Source organism: Schistocerca cancellata, chromosome 3 (assembly GCF_023864275.1).
Source record: "Schistocerca cancellata isolate TAMUIC-IGC-003103 chromosome 3, iqSchCanc2.1, whole genome shotgun sequence".
NCBI lineage: Eukaryota > Metazoa > Arthropoda > Insecta > Orthoptera > Acrididae > Schistocerca > Schistocerca cancellata.
The window spans coordinates 783,862,502-783,888,040 of NC_064628.1; the positions used below are offsets into that span (position 1 = coordinate 783,862,502).

Below are 25,539 nucleotides of genomic sequence, written 5' to 3' on the forward strand. Positions count from 1 at the left end.
TAGAGAACATTCAGGCCACTCCATTCGAGAGATATATTCCGTTTCAAGGTACACCTCCACGGTGGCAGCTCGGTGGGGCCATGCGTTATCATCCATCAGGTGGAAGGTGGGACACACTGAACCCCTGAAAAGGCGGACATGCTGCTGCAAAATGACGTGCCGATACACCTGACCTGTTACAGTTCCTCTGTCAAAGACATGCAGGGGTGTACGTGCACCAATCATAATACCACCCCACACCATCAAACCATGACCTCCATACATGTCGCTTTCAAGGACCTTAAGGGGTAGGTACCTGGTTCCTGCTTCACGCCAGATAAAAACCGGGCGAGAATCACTGTTCAGACTGTCCGTGAACATAATCTGTACTGTGTTCTTGACACCAGGCTCCCCTATGACCAGGATTCAGTGGAATGCACCTTGCAGGTCTCCAGGCGAATAAACTATGTCCAGTCATCGGTACATTGTGTGTCTGGAGACAACTGTTCCACTGGCTGCGGCAAGGTCCCTAGCAACGCTACCTGCAGTACTCCGTGGCCATCTGCGGGCACTGATGGTGAGATATCGGTCTTCTGGTGGTGTTTTACACTGTGGACATCCCGTACTGTATCACCTGGACACGTTTCTTCTCTGCTGGAATCGTTGCCATAATCTTGAAATCACACTCTGTGGCACACGGAGGGCCCGTGCTACGACCTGCTGTGTTTGACCAGTCTCCATTTGTCTACATCTACATCTACATCTATACTCCGCGAGCCACCTTACGGTGTGTGGCGGAGGGTACTTATTGTACCACTATCTGATCCCCCCTTCCCTGTTCCATTCACGAATTGTGCGTGGGAAGAACGACTGCTTGTAAGTCTCCGTATTTGCTCTAATTTCTCGGATCTTTTCGTTGTGATCATTACGCGAGATATATGTGGGCGGTAGTAATATGTTGCCCATCTCTTCCCGGAATGTGCTCTCTCGTAATTTCGATAATAAACCTCTCCGTATTGCGTAACGCCTTTCTTGAAGTGTCCGCCACTGGAGCTTGTTCAGCATCTCCGTAACGCTCTCGCGCTGACTAAATGTCCCCATGACGAATCGCGCTGCTTTTCGCTGGATCATGTCTATCTCTTCTATTAATCCAACCTGGTAAGGGTCCCATACTGATGAGCAATACTCAAGAATCGGACGAACAAGCGTTTTGTAAGCTACTTCTTTCGTCGATGAGTCACATTTTCTTAGAATTCTTCCTATGAATCTCAACCTGGCGCCTGCTTTTCCCACTATTTGTTTTATGTGATCATTCCACTTCAGATCGCTCCGGATAGTAACTCCTAAGTATTTTACGGTCGTTACCGCTTCCAATGATTTACCACCTATGGCATAATCGTACTGGAATGGATTTCTGCCCCTATGTATGCGCATTATATTACATTTATCTACGTTTAGGGAAAGCTGCCAGCTGTCGCACCATGCATTAATCCTCTGCAGGTCTTCCTGGAGTACGTATGAGTCTTCTGATGTTGCTACTTTCTTGTAGACAACCGTGTCATCTGCAAATAGCCTCACGGAGCTACCGATGTTGTCAACTAAGTCATTTATGTATATTGTAAACAATAAAGGTCCTATCACGCTTCCTTGCGGTACTCCCGAAATTACCTCTACATCTGCAGATTTTGAACCGTTAAGAATGACATGTTGTGTTCTTTCTTCTAGGAAATCCTGAATCCAATCACAAACCTGGTCCGATATTCCGTAAGCTCGTATTTTTTTCATTAAACGTAAGTGCGGAACCGTATCAAATGCCTTCCTGAAGTCCAGGAATACGGCATCAATCTGCTCGCCAGTGTCTACGGCACTGTGAATTTCTTGGGCAAATAGGGCGAGCTGAGTTTCACATGATCTCTGTTTGCGGAATCCATGTTGGTTATGATGAAGGAGATTTGTATTATCTAAGAACGTCATAATACGAGAACACAAAACATGTTCCATTATTCTACAACAGATTGACGTAAGCGAAATAGGCCTATAATTATTCGCATCTGATTTATGACCCTTCTTGAAAATGGGAACGACCTGCGCTTTCTTCCAGTCGCTAGGTACTTTACGTTCTTCCAGCGATCTACGATAAATTGCTGATAGAAAGGGGGCAAGTTCTTTAGCATAATCACTGTAGAATCTTAAGGGTATCTCGTCTGGTCCGGATGCTTTTCCGCTACTAAGTGATAGCAGTTGTTTTTCAATTCCGATATCGTTTATTTCAATATTTTCCATTTTGGCGTCCGTGCGACGGCTGAAGTCAGGGACCGTGTTACGATTTTCCGCAGTGAAACAGTTTCGGAACACTGAATTCAGTATTTCTGCCTTTCTTCGGTCGTCCTCTGTTTCGGTGCCATCGTGGTCAACGAGTGACTGAATAGGGGATTTAGATCCGCTTACCGATTTTACATATGACCAAAACTTTTTAGGGTTCTTGTTTAGATTGTTTGCCAATGTTTTATGTTCGAATTCGTTGAATGCTTCTCTCATTGCTCTCTTTATGCTCTTTTTCGCTTCGTTCAGCTTTTCCTTATCAGCTATGATTCGACTACTCTTAAACCTATGATGAAGCTTTCTTTGTTTCCGTAGTACCTTTCGTACATGATTGTTATACCACGGTGGATCTTTCCCCTCGCTTTGGACCTTAGTCGGTACGAACTTACCTAAGGCGTACTGGACGATGTTTCTGAATTTTTTCCATTTTTGTTCCACATCCTCTTCCTCAGAAATGAACGTTTGATGGTGGTCATTCAGATATTCTGCGATTTGTGCCCTATCACTCTTGTTAAGCAAATATATTTTCCTTCCTTTCTTGGCATTTCTTATTACACTTGTAGTCATTGATGCAACCACTGACTTATGATCACTGATACCCTCTTCTACATTCACGGAGTCGAAAAGTTCCGGTCTATTTGTTGCTATGAGGTCTAAAACGTTAGCTTCACGGGTTGGTTCTCTAACTATCTGCTCGAAGTAATTCTCGGACAAGGCAGTCAGGATAATGTCACAAGAGTCTCTGTCCCTGGCTCCAGTTCTGATTGTGTGACTATCCCATTCTATACCTGGTAGATTGAAGTCTCCCCCTATTACAATAGTATGATCACGAAACTTCTTCACGACGTTCTGCAGGTTCTCTCTGAGGCGCTCAACTACTACGGTTGCTGATGCAGGTGGTCTATAGAAGCATCCGACTATCATATCTGACCCACCTTTGATACTTAGCTTAACCCAGATTATTTCACATTCGCATTCGGTAATAACTTCATTGGATATTATTGAATTCTTTACTGCTATAAATACTCCTCCACCATTGGCGTTTATCCTATCCTTGCGGTATATATTCCATTCTGTGTCTAGGATTTCGTTACTGTTCACTTCCGGTTTTAACCAACTTTCCGTTCCTAATACTATATGCGCACTATTTCCTTCAATAAGAGATACTAATTCAGGAACCTTGCCCTGGATACTCCTGCAGTTTACCAATATTACGTTAACTTTTCCTGTTTTTGGTCTCTGAGGACGGACGTTCTTTATCAACGATGATAATGTCCTCTCTGGTAAGCCGTCAGGTATTTTATCGTTTCGCCCAAGGGGGGGTCCCTCTAACCTAAAAAACCCCCGTGTGCACGCCACACGTACTCTGCTACCCTAGTAGCTGCTTCCGGTGTGTAGTGCACGCTTGACCTGTCTAGGGGGGCCCTACAGTTCTCCACCCAATAACGGAGGTCGATGAATTTGCAACCATTATAGTCGCAGAGTCGTCTGAGCCTCTGGTTTAGACCCTCCACACGGCTCCAAACCAGAGGACCGCGATCGACTCTGGGCACTATGCTGCAGATATTAAGCTCAGCTTGCACTCCGCGTGCGATGCTGGTTGTCTTCACCAAATCAGCCAGCCGCCGGAAGGAACCAAGGATGGCCTCAGAACCCAAGCGGCAGGCGTCATTCGTTCCGACATGTGCTACTATCTGCAGCCGGTCACACCCAGTGCGTTCAATAGCTGCCGGAAGGGCCTCCTCCACATTACGGACGAGACCCCCCGGCAAGCACACCGAGTGCACACTGGCATTCTTCCCCGACCTACCCGCTATTTTCCTGAGGGGCTCCATAACCCGCCTAACGTTGGAGCTCCCTATAACTAATAGCCCCGCCCTCTACGACTGTCGGGACCTTGCCGGAGAATCGGCCACTGGCCCAACAGGCGAGGCATCCTGTGGTGGCTCGGAAACGATGTCATCACCACTAGGAAGCACCCCGTACCTGTTGGAAAGGGGTAAGGCAGCTGCCACGCGGCCAGATCCCACCTTCGCCTTTCGGCCAGGCACGCGAGAGCCCACCACTGTCCGCCATTCACCCTGGAGTGATGGCTGACCGGTAAGATGCTCACTGCCGGAAGACGCAGCGACATCAGGGGTTCCATGTGATTCCAAGGCCACCGAAGTAGGCATAGGTCTCACCACAGTTGCCCCAACGCCACTACGAGCCGACGCCTGCGCCTCGAGCTCGATGAGCCTAACAGACAAAGCCTCCACCTGCCCCCGAAGAGTGGCCAATTCTCCTTGCGTCCGCTCACAACAACCACAGTCCCTACACATGACTATGTTTACCCTACCCTATACGGTGACAAATTCCCAAGATAATCTTCTGATGAGCTACTCTGATTATCAAGAAACACTCACTGAAATACGAGACGCGAAAACTACGCTAGGTTTTCCCAGAAAAACTATTTAAAAGCTAAGCGCAGCAAATAAGTACAAAAACGCTTTATACAAACAGTACTCACTGCTGCTGGTGCTCTCGCTGTCACAAGACAACTGCTGATTCAAGTGACTAGTGGCTAACGGCCGCGAAACAAACAAATGACGGTTTTAGGGCGCTTTCTGTTCTAAACGATCAAGATAACACTAAGAAATCTAACACGAAAACTACGTAAAGTTTTATCAAGAACTGTTAGTTACTATGCAGAGCAGATAAACACAAATAGAATCCCTTCCTTAGTGGAACGTCGTAAACAAAATGCAAAATAAACGCTTTATACAAACAGTACTGTGCTGCTGCTGGTGCTCTCGCTCTCGCTGTCACAAGACAACTGCTGATTCAAGTGACTAGTGGCTAACGGCCGCGAAACAAACAAAAGACGGTTTTAGAGCGCTTTCTGTTCTAAACGATCAAGAAAACACTAAGAAATCTAACACGAAAACTACGTAAAGTTTTATCAAGAACTGTTAGTTACTATGCAGAGCAGATAAACACAAATAGAATCCCTTCCTTAGTGGAAGGTCGTAAACAAAATGCAAAATAAACGCTTTATACAAACAGTACTGTGCTGCTGCTGGTGCTCTCGCTCTCGCTGTCACAAGACAACTCCTAGTATTCTAACCCTCACAACGTCATCAGTATGTGTTCTTCGAGCCATTTTCAACACAGAGTCACCATCAGCACTTCTGAAAACGTCTGCACACTTACTCGCTGCACCATACCCTGACGTGCACCAACAAACCTCTGCACATGCGGACTGCTGTCAGCGCCACCATGCGACGACCGCAGGTCAAATGCACTGCTATGTCATACCCCGAGGTGATTTAAACCCGCAAACCGCTCACCAGAGCGTTGTTCCTCCATGTATCAGCATTATCCTTAATTTATGAGCATGAATGTAGTACAGAAGGCAACTGATAGGAACACGCAGTGTGACGAACAGAAACGACACTGCAGATTATGATTGACCCCCAGAGATTACCACGGGCGCGACATGATTCTTAATAGGGTGTCTAATCACCACAGATGCATGCTATTCAAAGCGATCCTATGTTGCGCGTAAGATTCGTAACTACACTCCTGGAAATGGAAAAAAGAACACATTGACACCGGTGTGTCACACCCACCATACTTGCTCCGGACACTGCGAGAGGGCTGTACAAGCAATGATCACACGCACGGCACAGCGGACACACCAGGAACCGCGGTGTTGGCCGTCGAATGGCGCTAGCTGCGCAGCATTTGTGCACCGCCGCCGTCAGTGTCAGCCAGTTTGCCGTGGCATACGGAGCTCCATCGCAGTCTTTAACACTGGTAGCATGCCGCGACAGCGTGGACGTGAACCGTATGTGCAGTTGACGGACTTTGAGCGAGGGCGTATAGTGGGCATGCGGGAGGCCGGGTGGACGTACCGCCGAATTGCTCAACACGTGGGGCGTGAGGTCTCCACAGTACATCGATGTTGTCGCCAGTGGTCGGCGGAAGGTGCACGTGCCCGTCGACCTGGGACCGGACCGCAGCGACGCACGGATGCACCCCAAGACCGTAGGATCCTACGCAGTGCCGTAGGGGACCGCACCGCCACTTCCCAGCAAATTAGGGACACTGTTGCTCCTGGGGTATCGGCGAGGACCATTCGCAACCGTCTCCATGAAGCTGGGCTACGGTCCCGCACACCGTTAGGCCGTCTTCCGCTCACGCTCCAACATCGTGCAGCCCGCCTCCAGTGGTGTCGCGACAGGCGTGAATGGAGGGACGAATGGAGACGTGTCGTCTTCAGCGATGAGAGTCGCTTCTGCCTTGGTGCCAATGATGGTCGTATGCGTGTTTGGCGCCGTGCAGGTGAGCGCCACAATCAGGACTGCATACGACCGAGGCACACAAGGCCAACACCCGGGATCATGGTGTGGGGAGCGATCTCCTACACTGGCCGTACACCACTGGTGATCGTCGAGGGGACACTGAATAGTGCACGGTACATCCAAACCGTCATCGAACCCATCGTTCTACCGTTCCTAGACCGGCAAGGGAACTTGCTGTTCCAACAGGACAATGCACGTCCGCATGTATCCCGTGCCACCCAACGTGCTCTAGAAGGTGTAAGTCAACTACCCTGGCCAGCAAGATCTCCGGATCTGTCCCCCATTGAGCATGTTTGGGACTGGATGAAGCGTCGTCTCACGCGGTCTGCACGTCCAGCACGAACGCTGGTCCAACTGAGGCGCCAGGTGGAAATGGCATGGCAAGCCGTTCCACAGGACTACATCCAGCATCTCTACGATCGTCTCCATAGGAGAATAGCAGCTTGCATTGCTGCGAAAGGTGGATATACACTGTACTAGTGCCGACATTGTGCATGCTCTGTTGCCTGTGTCTATGTGCCTGTGGTTCTGTCAGTGTGATCATGTGATGTATCTGACCCCAGGAATGTGTCAATAAAGTTTCCCCTTCCTGGGACAATGAATTCACGGTGTTCTTATTTCAATTTCCAGGAGTGTATTTTAATAACTCTGAAAGAGTGTCGTCTACTCTAAGTCATTTTTCTACTTAGATCTTTCATCCCTCTGCCAAATTATTCTCTCAATATCGAATCACCCATTTATCTCCATTCACTTCCACTTTACGTATCACAATACTGTATTCAAATCTCTACATGTTTGTTTCACCTTACAGCTCTCTCTTCATTTCTTGTTACTGGCTTAGCATTTGCGGTTTTCACAATCATGCAACTGTTTCTTTTTCTCCAAAGAATTTTTCAATTTTTCTATAAATTTTCTACCTTCCTAAACATATGGATTTTACAGAGCTCCGCACTTCTCCTCTAGACGTTCTAGCTTTCTCTCAGTCTTATATTTTAGCTGTCTGGATTCGACTTTAGTTGTTTCATTTTTTAGACTGTTTCATTTTCTCCCTTCATTTTTAACGATCCACACTGCGAGATAGTCGTGTTGTGTTGTGACTTACGTCACATTTAGAGAAGTCTTTTTGGGGTGAAGGCACCTTTCAAGGTGACAGTGAGAATCAAAGCCTTATTTATTAGGTCACACTCATACATAGTATCTACATATCTATGAATGTTTTAGAATTCCAAAAGTCATCGTCAGTCAGAGAGAGGGATTCACGAAAAGATCGCCTCCTTTCCTCTAGAGACTCCCAGCTGAGTTCCTGAAGCATTTCCGCAACACTCACGTGACGATTAAACCTACCAGTTAGAAATCTAGCAACCCGCCTCTGAATTGCTTCTATGTCCTCCCTCAATCCTACGTGATAGGGATCCCAAACGCTCGAGCAGTACTCAAGAATAGGTCGTATTAGTGTTTTATAAGCGGTCTACTTTACAGATGAACCACATCTTCCCAAAATTCTACCAATGAACCGAAGACGACTATCCGCCTTCCCCACAACTGCCATTACATGCTTGTCCCACTTCATATCGCTCTGCAGTGTTACGCCCAAATATTTAATCGACGTGACTGTGTCAAGCGCTACACTACTAATGGAGTATTCAAACACTACAGGATTCTTTTTCCTATTCATCTGCATTAATTTACATTTGTCTATATTTAGAGGTAGCTGCCATTCTTTACACCAATCACAAATCCTGTCCAAGTCATCTTGTACCCTCCTACAGTCGCTCAACGACTACACCTTCCCGTACACCACAGCATCATCAGTAAACAGCCGCACATTGCTATCCACCCTATCCAAAAGATCATTTATGTGGATAGAAAACAACAGTGGACCCACCACACTTCCCTTGGGCACTCCAGATGATACCCTCACCTCCGATGAACACTCACCATCGAGGACAACGTACTGGGTTCTATTACTTAAGAAGTCTTCGAGCCACTCACATACTTGGGAAACAATCCCATATGCTCGTACCTTTGCAGTGGGGCACCGAGTCAAACGCTTTCCGGAAGTCAAGGAATATGGCATCGTAGCACAGTAGTAGCGCTCAGTCACCATGTTCCATGTAGGTGGTGATCCTGCTGGAATGGAGTGTTTAGGGATGCCAGGTGTTAACTGTCAACAACGTTTGTATTACACTTGTTTTAATACAGAAATTTCTTAGTCACACACGTCACAGAATCAGAATTTGCAATATGGGGGCTCTGGGCTACGCCGTTATATTCGACCCTTTGCAACACATTAACACAGTTTTCTGACTTTACATAATGATAGACACTGCACACGACACGTGGCGTTGTGATGACTAATAACTTCAGTTTATATCTTGTTTAACAGCTGAAATATGCACTCGCAACCGTTCTTTTAGAGACGCCCCGGTTGCCCGACCGTGCGTTTTGAGTGGCTCCTCGCGACTCACTCGCCCTGTCTTCCAGAAGGACAAGAGAGACCCTCTCCCTTTCTTTCTCCCTCAGCCAATAAGGACACTTCTCTCTCTCTCTCTCTCTCTCTCTCTCTCTATATATATATATATATATATATATATATATATATATATATATATATATATATATCTATATGGTGTTTCAAAAATGACCGGCATATTTGAAACGGCAGTAAAAACTAAACGAGCAGCGATAGAAATACACCGTTTGTAGCAATATGCTTGGGACAACAGTACATTTTCAGGCAGACAAACTTTCGAAATTACAGTAGTTACAATTGTCAACAACAGATGGCGCTGCGGTCTGGGAAACTCTATAGTACGATATTTTCCACATATCCACCATGCGTAGCAATAATATGGCGTAGTCTCTGAATGAAATTACCCGAAACCTTTGACAACGTGTCTGGCAGAATGGCTTCACATGCAGATGAGATGTACTGCTTCAGCTGTTCAATTGTTTCTGGATTCTGGCGGTACACCTGGTCTTTCACGTGTCCCCACAGAAAGAAGTCACAGGGGTTCATGTCTGGCGAATAGGGAGGCGAATCCACGCCGCCTCCTGTATTTGTATGGTTAGAGGTGTAAACTCTGGCGCATGAGACGATACGTGGACGTTGGCGTCATTTGGACCGCAGCTGCAACACGGCGAACGGAAACCCGAGGCCGCTGTTGGATCACCTGCTGCACTAGCTGCGCGTTGCCCTCTGTGGTTGCCGTACGCGGTCGCCCTACCTTTCCAGCACGTTCATCCGTCACGTTCCCAGTCCGTTGAAATTTTTCAGACAGATCCTTTATTGTATCGCTTTTCGGTCCTTTGGTTACATTAAACCTCCGTTGAAAACTTCGTCTTGTTGCAACAACACTGTGTTCTAGGCGGTAGAATTCCACACCAGAAAAATCCTCTGTTCTAAGGAATAAACCATGTTGTCCACAGCACACTTGCACGTTGTGAACAGCACACGCTTACAGCAGAAAGACGACATACAGAATGGCGCACCCACAGACTGCGTTGTCTTCTATATCTTTCACATCACTTGCAGCGCCATCTGTTGTTGAAAATTGTAACTACTGTAATTTCGAAAGTTTGTCCGCCTGAAAATGTACTGTTGTCCCAAGCATATTGCAACAAACGGTGTATTTCTATCGCTGCGCGTTTAGTTTTTATTGCCGTTTCAAATATACCGGTCATTTTTGAAACACCCTGTATATATAAAGGGTGATCATAAAGTCAGTATAAGTTTGAAAACTTAATAACCCACGGAATAATGTAGGTAAAGAGGTAAAAATTGACACACATGCTTGGAATGACATGGAGTTTTAGTAGGGAAAAAAAAGTTCACAAAATGTACGGCAGATGGCGCTGGACAACAAAACTGCTACCGTGACGGCTGAGAGGTACGCCGATATGTTACAGAATAGCATCATCCCCAGCCTGGCTGATAAACACTTGCTGGAACGTACGATGTTTATGCAGGATGGCGCTCCACCCCATATTGCTAGACGCGTGAAAGATCTCTTGCGCGCGTCGTTTAGTGATGATTGTGTGCTCAGCCGCCACTTTCGTCATGCTTGGCCTCCCAGGTAACCAGACCTCAGTCCGTGCGATTATTGGCTTTGGGGTACCTGAAGTCGCAAGTGTATCGTGATCGACCGATATCTCTATGGATGCTGAAAGACAACATCCGACGCCAATGCCTCATCATAACTCCGGAGACGTTTTACAGTGCTGTTCACAACATTATTCCTCGACTACAGCTATTGTTGAGGAATGGTGGTGGACATATTGAGCATTTCCTGTAAAGAACATCATCTTTGCTTTGTCTTACTTTGTAATGCTAATTATTGGTATTCTGACCAGATGAAGCGCCATCTGTCGGACATTTTTTGGACGTTTGTATTTTTTTGGTTCTAATAAAACCCCTTGTCATTCCAAGCATGTGTGTCAATTTGTACCTCTCTATCTACATTATTGCGTGATTTATTCAGTTTTCAAATTTATACTGACTTTTTGATCACCCGGTATATCCAAACTTTCAGGCAATGGGTGTTCAGATCGCTGTTGCTAGGCGGATCTGACATCACGTTTGCGTCCATGGTGACGTAAGTTTGTCTCGGAACACTGTCTCAGATTGTAAGATCCTAATCCCGAATAGTCGGACCTTGTCCCTCCTAAGGTTGCACAACATTGCCTCCTATGATTTCATCACTAATGCTCCTTGCTGACGTTTAATTGTTAAATGTACATGTAGCCTGGCTGCTACTGAGCATTCCTTACCGCATAACTATGCATAATACTTGGCATAAACACATGAAGGGAATGCACGTATGCATCACATACTGCTTGCGAAATATTCTGTGCGAAATTGATAACCTGTGTCCCAAACGAATGATTCTCAATGAAACTGCGGTTATTCTTGGACGGCAGCATTTTGTTCGAGTTTACAATATGCTCTGCGATACTGAGGAACACCTTAGACTCACTACTTTGTAATACCCGCTTGAGTTCATTTCGTAAGTTTTCAGTGATACTGCGTGGAGCGTCCATCTGACGTAACTGCGAGGTCAAGCAGCTGCTGCTCGCTAGGAGAAAGGCTGCAGCAAAAGTGCTGGGAATGACTCAGCGGTAGCCGTCCATCTTTTGTATGTTTCGAGCAGTTAAGAGAAGTATGGCTTCAACAGATTGTAAGACGCGAATCTCACTAAAGATTCCGCTGTCGGATTCTGGCGCGCATCTCACTTTTTCCTTATAGCACAGTTCTATGAATGATTGCATCACGGAAGAGCTAACACGTCAGCAACTTTTCCTTTCAGTTCTTTGTCACGTAACATCATCGCCTACCTTTCTTCATTGCTCGTTGCTAGTGCATAGGAACTGCACGTATTCAGATTCCCCTAATGAAAATTAACGGAGGCAGATTATCTGGTGGAAACACTAGTTCTTTGTCTCGTCGCATCAGTGTTACAGTTCGTGAAAAATGTCTGATACTGTCAAAAGGCGCCTGTCGAATGGATCTCTTCTAGTATAAGCAGTATAAGATTCATTACATACTCTACCGTCTGTTCGGAAAGGAGTCTGAGGCTGAAGTGGGTCGATTTGCAGATGAATGTGTCGGGCATCCCGGAGTGCAAAATAGTTAATGAGAATCCTTAACCTTGTCTCCTTCATAGCACTTCGCAAGATTTCCCAAAGTGATTTCTCAGCAAAATAACGAGGCATTAATGATAATACGCGAATTTAAAAAATTAGAGCTCTATGTAGAGATGTACTATTAGAGATGGTTAATACACTGACGGAAAAAATCGCAACACTAAAAATTAATACACGTAGAGTACGAACTTTCGGGAATATATTTGTCGAGGTAACATATTTAACAGATTCACATTGCAAAGTCACATGTTATTGGAAATCTGTGGTAAGGAATATAGGACCAAACTACTGAGGTCATCGGTCCCTAAGTTTACGCACTACTTAATCTAACTTAAACTGACACACATACCCTTGCCCGACGGACAACTCTAACATTCGACGGGGGGAGCAGCGCGAAGCGTGACAAGACGCTTCAGACCTCAGGGCTACCCAATAACAAGTTAATGTATGCGCAAGATAGGCCATTGCAAATGCGAAATGGTGGTACATTATAATCGATGTAAACGCCAGAATACAAGCATCCAAACGTGCATGCCTTGTGTTGTGTCGGGTGACAATTTTTGGGACCCAGTTCCATGCCTGTTGCACTTGGTCGGTCACTTCAGGGACGTTTCATGTTGTTTGTGAATGACGCTAGATGATGTTCCATATGTGCTCGATTGGAGACAGATCTACATCTACATTTATACTCCGCAAGCCACCCAAAGGTGTGTGGCGGAGGGCACTTTACGTGCCACTGTCATTACCTCCCTTTCCTATTCCAGTCGCGTGTGGTTCGCGGGAAGAACGACTGTCTGAAAGCCTCTGTGCGCGCTCTAACCTCTCTAATTTTACATTCGTGATCTCCTCGGGAGGTATAAGTAGGGGAAAGCAATATATTCGATACCTCATCCAGAAACGCACCCTCTCGAAACCTGGCGAGCAAGCTACACCGCGATGTAGAGCGCCTCTCTTGCAGAGTCTGCCACTTGAGTTTGTTAAACATCTCCGAAACGCTATCACGGTTACCAACTTCTTTGAATCTTCTCTATCTCCTCCGTCAACCCGATCTGGTACGGATCCCACACTGATGAGCAATACTCAAGTATAGGTCGAACGAGTGTTTTGTAAGCCACCTCCTTTGTTGATGGACTACATTTTCTAAGGACTCTCCCAATGAATCTCAACCTGGTACCCGCCTTACCAACAATTAATTTTATATGATCATTCCACTTCAAATCGTTCCGCACGCATACTCCCAGATATTTTACAGAAGTAACTGCTACCAGTGTTTGTTCCGCTATCATATAGTCATACAATAAAGGATCCTTCTTTCTATGTATTCGCAATACATTACATTTGTCTATGTTAGGGTCAGTTGTCACTCCCTGCACCAAGTGCCTATCCGCTGCAGATCTTCCTGCATTTCGCTACAATTTTCTAATGCTGCAACTTCTCTGTATACTACAGCATCATCCGCGAAAAGCCGCATGGAACTTCCGACACTATCTACTAGGTCATTTATATATATTGTGAAAAGCAATGGTCCCATAACACTCCCCTGTGGCACGCCAGAGGTTACTTTAACGTCTGTAGACGTCTCTCCGTTGATAACAACATGCTGTGTTCTGTTTGCTAAAAACTCTTCAATCCAGCCACACAGCTGGTCTGATATTCCGTAGGCTCTTACTTTGTTTATCAGGCGACAGTGCGGAACTGTATCGAACGCCTTCCGGAAGTCAAGAAAAATAGCATCTACCTGGGAGCCCGTATCTAATATTTTCTGGGTCTCATGAACAAATAAAGCGAGTTGGGTCTCACACGATCGCTGTTTCCGGAATCCATGTTGATTGCTATATAGTAGATTCTGAGTTTCCAAAAACGACATCTGGTGATCGAGCAGGCCAAGGCAACATGTTGGGTTACAACAGCGGTATGTGGATAACCGTTATCCAGTTGGAAAACACCCCTTGGCATGCTGCTCATGAATGGCAGCACAACAGATCGAATCACTAGATCTACGTACAAATCTGCAGTCAGTGTACGTGGGATAATCATGAGAGTGCTCCTGCTGTCATACCAATTCACACCCCAGACCATAACTCAAGGTGAAGGTCTAGTGAGTCTAGCATACAGACAGCTTGGTTGCAGGCTCTCAACTGGCCACCTGCTAACCAACACACGGCCATCACTGGCACCGAGGCAGAACCAGCTTTCATCAGAAAACGCAACAGACCTCCATCCTGCCCTCCAGTGACTCTCGCTTGACTCTATTGAAGTCGCAAACGGCCGTTGTTTGGGGTAAATGGAATGCACGCTACAGAGTGTCTGGCTCCAAGCTGTCCCTGAAGAAACAGATTTGTAACAGTTAGTTATGTAACTGTGGTGGCAAGTGCTGCTCACATTGCTACTGTAGATGCAGTAGGGCGCGCTAGAGCCGTAAACGGAACACGAAGGTCTTCCTCTCGGGGGCGCCACGTGGTCGTCCGGAGCCCTGTCTTCTTGCGACCGTACTGACTCGTGACAATGGATCTTGTACAGTGACTACATTCCTGTCAAAATCTTTCTGCATTACCGTGGGGAAAACATGCAGCTTCTCGTTGCCCTGTTACACCAACTCGTTCAAACTCCCTGAGTTGTTGATCAAGGCGTCCTTGTCCCCTTGAATCCATTCTTGACTAATATCAACTCATGAAACTTCCTGGCAGATTAAAACTGTGTGCCCGACCGAGACTCGAACTCGGGACCTTTGCCTTTCGCGGGCTGCACCATCCTCCAGGCTGTGGCTAAGACATGTCTCCGCAATATCCTTTCTTTCAGGAGTGCTAGTTCTGCAAGGTTCGCAGGAGAGCTTCTGTAAAGTTTGGAAGGTAGGAGACGAGGTACTGGCAGCAGTAAAGCTGTGGGTACCGGGCATGAGTCGTGCTTCGGTAGCTCAGATGGTAGAGCACTTGCCCACGAAAGGCAAAGGTCCCGAGTTCGAGTCTCGGTCGGGCACACAGTTTTAATCTGCCAGGAAGTTTCATATCAACGCACACTCCGCTGCAGAGTGAAAATATCATTCTGGAAACATCCCCCAGGCTGTGGCTAAGCCATATATCCGCAGTATCCTTTCTTTCAGGAGTGCTAGTTCTGCAAGGTTCGCAGGAGGGCTTCTGTAAAGTTTGGAAGGTAGGAGACGAGATACTGGCAGAAGTAAAGCTGTGGGTACCGGGCGTGAGTCGTGCTTCGGTAGCTCAGATGGTAGAGCACTTGCCCGCGAAAGGCAAATGTCCCGAGTTCGAGTGTCGGTCGGGCACACAGTTTTAATCTGCCAGGGAGTTTCATATCAGCGCACACTCGGCTGCAGAGTGAAAATCTCATTCTGATCAACTCATGAAGTCCAGTCTCAAAGGAAACTAACGCTCACGACTGTCACCACTCATGACCGTCACAGCGTGTATTTAAACCAAACCATCATGGTAGTGGCACTACTAGCGCTACTCTTATGCGACTGGTGCGAAATCTGAATAATCGTTTTTCAGATGTAGAAACACGCCTACCAATTCTCCTTTATGTCGCACAACTCCTTCTTTGTGTTGCGACTTTTTTCCGTCAGTGTATTTGATTGACTAATGGTTATATTTAGTACTCACTGCGAATACGCGAGACCTGTGGGTCTGATCTGCCAACTACAGGCCAAAATACTTATTTCGAGCATACCCTTAGGATACAAGGTATGTGACCCATATGTCGTGAAGTAGGACTAGAAGTCATGCTCCGGCGTCAAAGGGGAAAGGGAGAAAGCGAGGTGGAAGGCGGGCCTTAGAATAGCAAATCTGAGTTTATAGTTCCTTCTTTTGTTTTTGGTCATTATCATATTCTGACTGGTTTGATGGTGCCACACTACGATTTTCTTCACCTCCGAGTAGCACATCACTTAACTAAAACTAAATGCTGTCAGACCAGTCCTCGGAAGGCCCGACGACACCGACCGACCGCCGTGTCATCACCAACCGACAGGCGTCACAGGATGCGAATAGGGAGGGGCAACTGGTCATCACACCGCTCTCCCAGCCGCTACTTGTCAGTCAAGCAGCTCCTCACTTGTCCTCACAAGGGCTGAGTGCACGCCGCTTGCCAAAAATGCTCGTCAGATGCGGATCGTCAGCCATCCAAGTGCTATCTAAGCCCGACATACCTCAACTTCGGTGGTGTGACGGAAACCGGTGTTGCCACTGCGGCAAGGCCGTTGATAGCAGACACACTTAGCATCCTCAGTTATGCAAAAACAGACATAATGTCTTATGGGATAACAGCAATCAGTGATTTTATAATGTTACTTAAAATCCGTCTTGATTGCAAATTTTTTATTATTCATATGACCGGTTTCGGTTCATTCAGAACCATCTTCAGATCTGATATTTCAGTTACAGGAGTAACCCGTCCAAATCCAGCAACTTTGACATTCTGCGTCACACGACTGACTTCCATTATAAGCTGTGATCCAGAGGTACTTTCTCAGAAGATTTTTTCTCAGATTAAGGCCTCTGTTTGATTCAAGCAGACATTGTTTGGCGAGGAATGCTCTCTTTGCCTACGGTAGTCTCCTTATTATGTTCTCCTTGCTTTGTCCACCACATCTTTCTTTTCTTCCAATGTGCAAGATTTCCTTCACTTCGTTTTCTATGTAGTCCCCAATTATGAGGTTAAATTTACCGATAATCTCATTTCTGCTATACCTCATTACTTTCATCTTTCTACGATGTACTCTCAGTTCATATTCAGTGTTCGTTACAGAGTTACATTCAACAGTTCCATTCAACAAAGCCTGCCATTATTTCCCATTCTGAAAAAAACATAAAAATGTCAAGAGCGAACTTTGTCGATGACATCGTTTTTTGCTGCATTTTAATCCTATTGATAAACCTTTCTTTATGTTATTAGTAGTATTTAGTTTAATTTCAGATATACAGATGTTCATAATATTAAAGTCAATGTACAATTCTGAACAGTGCATAGACTTACGCGCAAAGTACGAACAAAAATCAGTAACTGATGTATACGAGTATAAAGAACAAGTATTGACGTATTGGAATTAGCTGGTACTTGGAACTGTTTTCGCAGCCTAAACCAAGGACTCTCTTTATACTGAACACTTCGAACTTGCAAAAGAGTATGTGATTCTTTATACATATTTTCTTGTTACTTGTAAGAGCTTACCGAATGCTGCACTTAGACATCCAAAGACAATCACTCAAATACATAAAATACAAACATCAGCAAAAGCGAAGTATAGAACTTCCTTACACTTACTTCGCAAGTTTTATATTGATATTAACAACATAAATAGTGGCCTTAGATGCGTAGCTGGGAGAATGATAATTTTCAGCCACATCAGTTATTCGAGCGTGTGAAATAAATTTTCGATCGCTTTAGATAATGTTCTATCTTATCATTCTGTACCAAGTCACACATTTAATGATAATTACAGTTACAGGCTTATCATAATGGAATGTTAGTACAAATGACATTAAATGACGTGGGTGTGTTTATGGTATGTCGCTGAAGAGGAGGGTTAGCGATGTACCGAAGATAGAGGCCGTGATACAATATTTTGTACACAGCTTCTGCAGGATGGCGTCCCTTTGAAGCTGTGACTGTATCAGATTCTGTCTCATCCACTGAGCAGCAAGTTATGTTTAATTCATGGTTGTTACTCTGGAAAAAACGAGCGTGGCTTACTTAAGATGAGAGCCAGTGCAGCACTTCCATTCACAGTCTTATCTGATCACTCTGCTTTGCATTTTACGAAGCTTTCCCGATTACTCGCAGCGACTACACGCTTAAGCTGATCTTCGTACCTTGCTAGCAATAGCGAACAATGTAATAAACTGCAATGTATAGTTTAAAAAATTGTACTTGAGTTGTCCGACCGAATGTATGAGTGAGTCGAAATAATCCTAACAATGATAGGTGTCTTTACACAAACTCTTTCGAGTTGCGTAGCCATAGTCCAACATTTACTTAAACAAATGTTGTTAACTTCCAGAAACAGCTGTAGAAACGCATAAAATATTAATCAAATGCCAGTAACAATCGGAAAGGAAGTCTAAGGGTTAATTCACATTGACGTCAATGAACGAAACGTAACAGAACGTCAAAACATTCCTCAGTGCTTTTCAAATTGCAACATTCATACAGACCGTCCGAGCGGAACGAGAATGATTCTCACTGTGCTCACTCATACTGGAGTAATCGATTTTACTGCTTTCATTGCCTTTGCGACACTTTATGAAATTTCTGCGAGGACTATGATATTTTTCTTATGAGTGTGATTCCATAAAAGAAGCTAAGTATCTGAGAAGCAAAAATGATTTACGTTTCACAATACCTGGACAAATTAAAAGCCTACACAATCGATAAATTAGAACATTAATTGTTCAAAAAAGAAATAACAATAGTTTCTCATCCCCTGTTGTTAATAGACTTAACTCCGTGTGTCCGCGAGGAGAGAATGAGGAGCAAATCTAATGCATCGCCAAAAAAATTCAAGGAGAGACACAGACTGCTCCGAGGCTGTCAGGCTACAAATACAAGTCTCCAGAGTTCGTTGCCGATTTGTTACAGTACTTTTTCTCAGGCCAATGAAAGTACTTTGACCTCAGGTAATGCTTTTTCATGTCATAAAATCAAGCTATTTGGGGCATCAGGTAGTATCTTAAACTGTCTTTCCTCCGTACGACTCGGAGAGAGCGACGAAGTGAGAGAACGCCTATGGAACCTTGCCCTGTACGAGGAGTATTCGAAAAATAAAAGCTGTTCAGTCATAAATATATTCATTAGGAAGAGTTTTTACTCGTGGTTTTAGTCTTCTACAAACCTCCTCACTTTGTCACATAAAGGCCGTTTACTTCTAAACACTTCTCGTGCCGTTGCACTAGCAACTTAAATCCCTTTGCGTTGAAGTCGCCGGCCGGGGTTCTAGGCGCTACAGTCTGGAATTGCGCGACCGTACGGTCGCAGGTTCGAAAATGTTCAAATGTGTGTGAAATCTTATGGGACTTAACTGCTAAGGTCATCAATCCCTAAGCTTACACACTACTTAACCTAAATTATCCTAAGGACAAACACACACACCCGTGCCCGAGGGAGGACTCAAACATCCGCCGGGATCAGCCGCACATTCCGTGACTGCAGCGCCTCAGACCGCTCGGTCGCAGGTTCGAATCCTGCCTCGGGCATGGATGTGTCTGATGTTCTTAGGTTAGTTAGGTTTAAGTAGTTCTAAGTTCTAGGGGACTGATGACCTCAGAAGTTAAGTCCCATAGTGCTCAGAGCCATTTGAACCATTTTTTTGCGTTGAAGTCGGGCATTGAAGCAATTGACAACGGATGAGTTCATCATCTTCAAGCCGTCGCCAACCATGACGTTGTTTCAAGTGCAAGAAGAGGCAATAGCAACCGGATGCAAGGTCAGGACTGAAGGATGGAAGGTCGAACAATTCCCAACAAAATTTCTGAATCTTATTCTACGTACGGCCATCGCTTTTAGTGGGACGAGTTCTGCGAGGATAGTTCCTGTCATTAAAACACCTCGTAATACCGTTCTAGCTGCGCTGGCTGCTTGCACTGTCCTGGACGAAATTACTAAAGGTCAGTTTCGTTAGCTGCAAAGTTCACTGAAAAAAAGGTTGGATTGTTCAGATACGTATCACAGGTATTGTTTAGTTGGAAAAAATAGGTTCAGTAATCGGCTTCGAACAAATTCACTCTTGTTTTCATAGTGTGCACAGGCTTGTGATGTAACTGTTGAGGATTTTCAGAATTTCAGAGTCCATTGTGCATCGTAATTTTTTCGGGGCGCAATAATTGATTCATTAAATTCAGGAGTGTAGCCACATAAACTAAATTCCTTCTTCTTATGCCATGGGCAGAGACGACTCGTACAGTCCATGAAAGACGCATCAATCAACATGGATAAACCAGGCTCTTACAACGTGATGAAAAGGGCTGTGATGGAACACCGCGTCGACATCGGTGACTCTATGCTGTATGAAAATGTCGAAATTCTAACTTCGACTTCATCTTTTTGAAACTCGGTGGTGAACGAAGTAATTCGTTTGACGAAGAACGTAATTAATGGAGATGGAGATTAAATCCTGAGAAAATAATGGAATCTGGCGCTTTCATAATAAACTCGCAAAGCTGTCGTTACAGTGCATCTAGTAACGATACATCGATATCTCAGCAACGATCGACCTCGTAGCCACAGATGTAATTTATAAGTATACTTTTCCACCGACCTGCATCTTCGACACTTTTATATCTGTGATTTAAAACGACTCGACGAGTACTAGCTTCAGTGTGTTGGCTCAGTGTGGAGATGGCCGAAAGATACATGGCCGAAATATTGAAAGAAGAACAGATTTTATGTGACCACAATACCGCAATTTAATGGATTCAGCGTCCATTGATCTGCGAGTTCACTAATACATACAGTCATGCTTTATTAGGAAAGCTGAGTACTGCAAGATTAATCTCTCAAGTATGAGCAAACTGCGATAGCGAGGTGCAGTACAATCATGAGCAACAGTGTCTGAGATAGTCAGCAGGTGCATTACTCTTCCTTCCTATGGTTTCAGTTTGAGTTTGTGCACCGATCCGTGAGCAGGTGCTACAACACAACAGCCTGAAGTGGTAAACGGCGCAACGGTTTTCTCGGGACTATTTCCAATCCCTCTGTTAACTCGTATAGGTCTTCTTAAACCAATATGCCACATGATAAAGTCCGAAGAATGCGCCGCAACTTATGTGGCGATAAGAGGCTGCTGATACAATTTTACAAAATTTTTGAGAAGTTGATGTATTCTAGAACTGTATCTCACATGGACAACAATAATACCCTCAGCAAATCATAGTTTCGGTTTCAGAAGAGTTGCTGTACTGAGAATGCGATTTATGTCTGCTCACCAGATTTTACAAGCATTAAATAACCAACTAGCGTCGGTTGGCATTTACTATGGCTTGTCCAAGGCATTTGACTGTGTGAATCACAATATTCTCCTACATTAACTGCAGTTTTATGGGATTGACGGTGTAGCTTACCAATGAATGACGTCGTATCTAACCAAAAGAATGCAGGAAATTGTATTTAATAATTCAAGAAATATAGTACAGAGACACATTTCTGACTGAGGAAAAATCACGTATGAGGCTCCGCAAGGCTCAATTCAGGTCCACTATGGTTCCTCATGTATACAAACGATATTCCGTCCAATATACAACAAGTAGAACTAGATAATTTGGGAATGACTCTGGTATTGTAATCAGTCCAAGCATACATGCAGAAACAGAAAAAAATGATAAACTAAGTTGTTAAAAATGTTTCTCTCTGTTTTTCTGCGAATGATCTCGCCCTCAATTTTAAAAAGACCCAGCATATTCAGTTCTGCATATCTAGGGGTTCTACACTTACGGTAAGTGTAACACATGATGATAAAGTAATAAATACGGTGGAAACTTAAAAATTCGCAAGTGCCCATATGCCTGAGAATTTAAACTGGAGAAATCACAAGTCGGAAGTCCTAAAACAACTTAGTCCAGCACCATTTGCACTTAGAATCATTGCAAATCTTGGGGAGAGACAACTCAGTAAGGCGACGTATTCTGGAATAGCGTTCTTGGATAACACATCTTTAAGAAAGAAAGTCTTCATTGCCCGAAAAAGTGCTCTAAGGATAATATGTGGCCCTCTTGTAGACATCTGTTTAAGGAGTTAGACATTCTGACTATTTTTTCCCTCATCCAAATTTTTCAAAACGAACAAAGATGTAGATAGTACAATACCAGGAGGGAAAATGACATTCATTATTGCACTTTAAGGTGGTGTGTACCACAAAAGGGGTGCACAATTACGCTACAAAAATTTTTTTGATCACTTATTCAGTGATTTAAAATGTCTGACAAACAGAAAAGTAAAATTTGGAAATGAACTGAGAAAGTTCACCTTGACGACGCCTTCTACTCCGTAGAAGATTTTATACTATTGTGTTGTGTAACAGATGGTGGGTACGAAGTTCTAACTTAGATTTGTATATCATTTTTATTCTTTGTCATTAAAAAAGCCATTAGAAATGTTCAGCACGTAGGCTAATGTGCAAAATTAATTTGCAATGTGAATGTAAAATGATTCTTCCGGGCCGGCCGTTGTGGCCGAGAGGTTCTAGGCGCTTTAGTCGGGAACCGCGCTGCTGCTACGGTCGCAGGTTCGAATCCTGCCTCTGGTATGGATGTGCGTGATGTACTTTGGTAAGCTAGGTTTAAGTAGTTGTAAGTCTAGGGGACTGACGACCTCAGATGTTAAGTCCCATAGTGCTCAGAGCCATTTGAACCATTTTGACTCCTCCCGCACTATTACGTTTTATTGTGCAAAGTGATCCGTGGAACCTTAAATAATGCAACTAACGCTCTGGTGCTGGATCCCACACAACACCAGACACTGCACTTGCATCGTAACTAAAAACCACTGTTTTAAGCAAACGGCCCTTAGTTATCGAATGCTCCTCGTGGAATACCGATGGCCGGTAAAAAGTATACTCATTTTGCCCGCCCGGTTGGCCGTGAGGTCTAATGCACGGCTTTCCGGGCGGGAAGGAGCGCCTGGTCCGCAGCACGAATCTGCCCTGCGGATTTGTGTCGAGGTCCGGTGAACCGGCCAGTCTGTGGATGGCTTTTACGCGGTTTTCCATCTGCCTCGGCCAATGCAGGCTGGTTCCCCTTATTCCGCCTCAGTTACACTATGCCGGCGATTGTTACGCAAACAAGTTCTCCACGTACGCGTACACCACCACTCTACCACTCAAATATAGGGGTTACACTCGTGTGGTGTGAGACTCCCTGGGGAGGGGGGGGCAACCGCACAATAACCCTGGGTTCGGTGTGGGGCGGCGGAGGGGTAAAGTGGACTGCGGTAGTCGTCGTGGGGTTGTGGACCACTGCGGCTGCGGCGGAGCCTCTCCGTCGTTTCTTGGTCCCCAGTTAACATACAATACAATACTCATTTTAATTGAGCATGCCGCTTCTTACTAACACAATCCGGGCGCGTCCGGACAGCACATTCTTTTGTCGGACAACATCCTTTAGTACAGACACTTCTTACCTCTTTTTCACGGAATTTCACTATCAGTTGTCGGGCGTTGTGCTTCTTCTGCTCTTGACCGTCAGCCGCTGAAACACTGTCACTGTGGTCAGTTTGCACTGCAAGAAGTCACTGCGCGGAGTAGTGGCAGAGTACAGAGCGGACGGAGTGGCGGAGTGGATGCTGGCTGGCGCCGCACGGCCGCGCTGGTCAGGCTGCGCCGGCGTGGCTTTCGCGACTGGCTGGCGGCGCGCCGGCCGCCGCCTGCCAGCCGGTTATCTGACGGCCGCAAGGCCGGCCGGCAGCTGTGCGCTGGCGGCCACGCCGCCGCGTCATCGCGAGGTGCTTTCCACCTGACGGCCGCCGCCACCTCTCGGCCGCGTCTCGCCTGGACCGCTGACACTGACGTCACCGACCAGTTTGTGGCTGCGCCGTCCTTCTCCTGCGCTCACTCACTTCCCAGATACGACGGCGCACGGTTTCGCTCGAACTGACCTACGGCTACGAGGCGCGACGGGAAATTCAACACCTCAAAACAGAAGACCAATTTATTTTACACTGAACCGCCAAAGAAACTGCTACAGGCTTGCCTATTCAAATACAGAGATATGTGTTACGTCTGCCACAGATGGCCCCTGCCAGGCAGGCTACACTCATGACACCACTCTGTTCCATACAACAGACACAAGCACTTGCAGGCGCAACCACGAGGAAAACAATTCTTCAAAACAAACAGAACTTGCTAGAGACTAATGCGAACCTTTTTCTGCAGAGGTCGCCTCGCAGACACAGGGAAAGTTGGAGTACTCCGCCGGCCTCCGCCGGCTTTATAAGGCCAGCGCAGCAGCAGTACAGACACAGAATGGAATATATACCGCAAGGATAGGATAAACGCCAATGGTGGAGGAGTATTTATAGCAGTAAAGAATTCAATAATATCCAGTGAAGTTATTAGCGAATGCGAATGTGAAATAATCTGGGTTAAGCTAAGTATCAAAGGTGGGTCAGATATGATAGTCGGATGCTTCTATAGACCACCTGCATCAGCAACCGTAGTAGTTGAGCGCCTCAGAGAGAACCTGCAGAACGTCGTGAAGAAGTTTCGTGATCATACTATTGTAATAGGGGGAGACTTCAATCTACCAGGTATAGAATGGGATAGTCACACAATCAGAACTGGAGCCAGGGACAGAGACTCTTGTGACATTATCCTGACTGCCTTGTCCGAGAATTACTTCGAGCAGATAGTTAGAGAACCAACTCGTGAAGCTAACGTTTTAGACCTCATAGCAACAAATAGACCGGAACTTTTCGACTCCGTGAATGTAGAAGAGGGTATCAGTGATCATAAGTCAGTGGTTGCATCAATGACTACAAGTGTAATAAGAAATGCCAAGAAAGGAAGGAAAATATATTTGCTTAACAAGAGTGATAGGGCACAAATCGCAGAATATCTGAGTGACCACCATCAAACGTTCATTTCTGAGGAAGAGGATGTGGAACAAAAATGGAAAAAATTCAGAAACATCGTCCAGTACGCCTTAGATAAGTTCGTACCGACTAAGGTCCAAAGCGAGGGGAAAGATCCACCGTGGTATAACAATCATGTACGAAAGGTACTACGGAAACAAAGAAAGCTTCATCATAGGTTTAAGAGTAGTCGAATCATAGCTGATAAGGAAAAGCTGAACGAAGCGAAAAAGAGCGTAAAGAGAGCAATGAGAGAAGCATTCAACGAATTCGAACATAAAACATTGGCAAACAATCTAAACAAGAACCCTAAAAAGTTTTGGTCATATGTAAAATCGGTAAGCGGATCTAAATCCCCTATTCAGTCACTCGTTGACCACGATGGCACCGAAACAGAGGACGACCGAAGAAAGGCAGAAATACTGAATTCAGTGTTCCGAAACTGTTTCACTGCGGAAAATCGTAACACGGTCCCTGACTTCAGCCGTCGCACGGACGCCAAAATGGAAAATATTGAAATAAACGATATCGGAATTGAAAAACAACTGCTATCACTTAGTAGCGGAAAAGCATCCGGACCAGACGAGATACCCTTAAGATTCTACAGAGATTATGCTAAAGAACTTGCCCCCTTTCTATCAGCAATTTATCGTAGATCGCTGGAAGAACGTAAAGTACCTAG

At 45.3% G+C, this 25,539-nt stretch overlaps 1 protein-coding gene across 2 annotated transcripts in view; it reads right to left on the bottom strand.

The window, feature by feature from the left end:
- Window positions 1–23,637, bottom strand: part of LOC126175835 (uncharacterized) — a 288,518-nt gene extending 264,881 nt beyond the window's left edge. For both annotated transcript variants that reach the window (XM_049922837.1, XM_049922836.1), the window contains exon 1: window positions 23,409–23,637. The gene's annotated coding sequence lies outside the window, so the exon portion shown is untranslated. The remainder of the gene's footprint in view (window positions 1–23,408) is intronic.
- Between the last annotated feature and the right edge of the window lie 1,902 nt (window positions 23,638–25,539).